This window comes from Chenopodium quinoa, unplaced genomic scaffold (genome assembly GCF_001683475.1).
Source record: "Chenopodium quinoa cultivar QQ74 unplaced genomic scaffold, ASM168347v1, whole genome shotgun sequence".
NCBI classification, from domain to species: Eukaryota; Viridiplantae; Streptophyta; class Magnoliopsida; order Caryophyllales; family Amaranthaceae; genus Chenopodium; species Chenopodium quinoa.
Genome location: NW_018743122.1, coordinates 72,246 through 73,775, shown reverse-complemented (window position 1 = coordinate 73,775; position 1,530 = coordinate 72,246). Strand labels below are relative to the sequence as shown.

The window sequence follows — 1,530 nt, the reverse complement described above, 5'->3', positions numbered from 1 at the left end:
CAAGGGAAGATAGACAATGCAATAAAAAAAGCTCAACAAGTTATCTCCTAGCAGTATAACTAGCGCCAACTACGAAAGACTCTACTAGGAACGTCACAAACCAAGCTCAATCGATGAATGCGAGGTACAAATCTATGGTCCGTATGAATGTGAGAACACAATGCAATATAGTATGACAATCAAAGTTAGCTACTCTTTAACTAATCAAACACATGCACAAAATCAATTAACACATTTAATCACAATGCTAAATCAATCAAAAACTCATAATTAGCTATGATCCATCACTCAAACATGCTTCACCACATCCCTAGCAAATAAACTACTCACAATCCATGGAAGAAATCCAAATCAAAACTAAGCTAATCACCAAATTCATCATCATCATTTCAGTCACTACTACAAAAATGTTCAAAGAGACTCGAAATAAGAGACCGGTTAAGTACATAACGGGTCTCTTTCAAAGGAGATACCCATTATCATAAACAACGGGTCTCTCGAAATATCAAAGAGACCCGTCATTAAAGAAAATAGGTCTCTAGGAATTATTTTAAAATTTCAAGGAATATAGAGAGACCGGTCATTTTAAATGACAGGTCTCAAGTAATATCCAAGAAACCCGTAATTTAAATAACCGGTCTCATGAATGTATTTATTTTTAGTTGAGAAATTAGAGAGATTAGTCATCTTAGTTAACAGGTCTCTCGAATTGAATCTCTTGATAGGCTTGCATCCATAAACCCATAATCCTAAGTCCTAAACTAACCCTTGTTTGTCGCTTCCCTCCTTTTTTCTCATTTCATATTTTCTTTCTCTCTCTTCTCCCTCCTTTAATCTTTCGTATTCTAAGAATTTCATCCTTTAGTTCTTTCTCATCTTATACTTCTTTAATTATTTCCTTCCTATCTCTTTAAATTTTAAGAAGTTATTTCCAATGTGAGTTTTGCATTCTTTTTCGTTATTTAGTATTTATCTCAAATTTTTTTCGTAATTTTTTTTGGGTGTTCTTTGTTTGAGCCTTAATTAAATCTAACGCGAAAATCAAAGGGAGAAAGATCGTGAAAGAGCTCAAGCTCGCAATTCTAGCAAAAGGAAGACGTCTAAAACCGACGGTTTAACACCTGAGCAGCGTCGAGAAAGGTAACCTTTTTTCAGATTTTTCTAATTAAATCAATTATTTTGAGAATTTTGAGAATCAATATAATTTGGGTTTGATTTGATTTTATTAGGGATGCAAAAGCGTTGCAAGAGAAATTAGCGAAGAAGAACGTACAATCTGAAAGCGGAAGCAAGAAGGAAGTAGGTAAAATTAGAAAATAATTGATAATTATCACCCCCGCAATTGTTTAGGTTGTAAATTTTAATTTATTTAATTCAAGGTAAGAAAATTTTGGGGGTTTGTATTGTTGTAACATTAGTGTGATTAATCTGATCTAGGGTTTATGTGTTGAGGAGTTCAATGGGAGTGTCTTATTATCAAGTTAATTGTATTGAAGGATAATGGTTTCTTTGGAAAATTCGGCAGTTTGA

The 1,530-nt window shown here is 33.2% G+C and overlaps 1 long non-coding RNA gene across 1 annotated transcript; it reads left to right on the top strand.

Annotated features, from left to right (window-relative positions):
* The first annotated feature begins 1,012 nt into the window (after nucleotides 1-1,012).
* LOC110731958 lies at nucleotides 1,013-1,262 on the top strand. Its single transcript, XR_002513384.1, has 2 exons — nucleotides 1,013-1,140; nucleotides 1,230-1,262. It is a non-coding gene; the product is annotated as an uncharacterized LOC110731958 (long non-coding RNA).
* The last annotated feature ends 268 nt before the right edge of the window (nucleotides 1,263-1,530 follow it).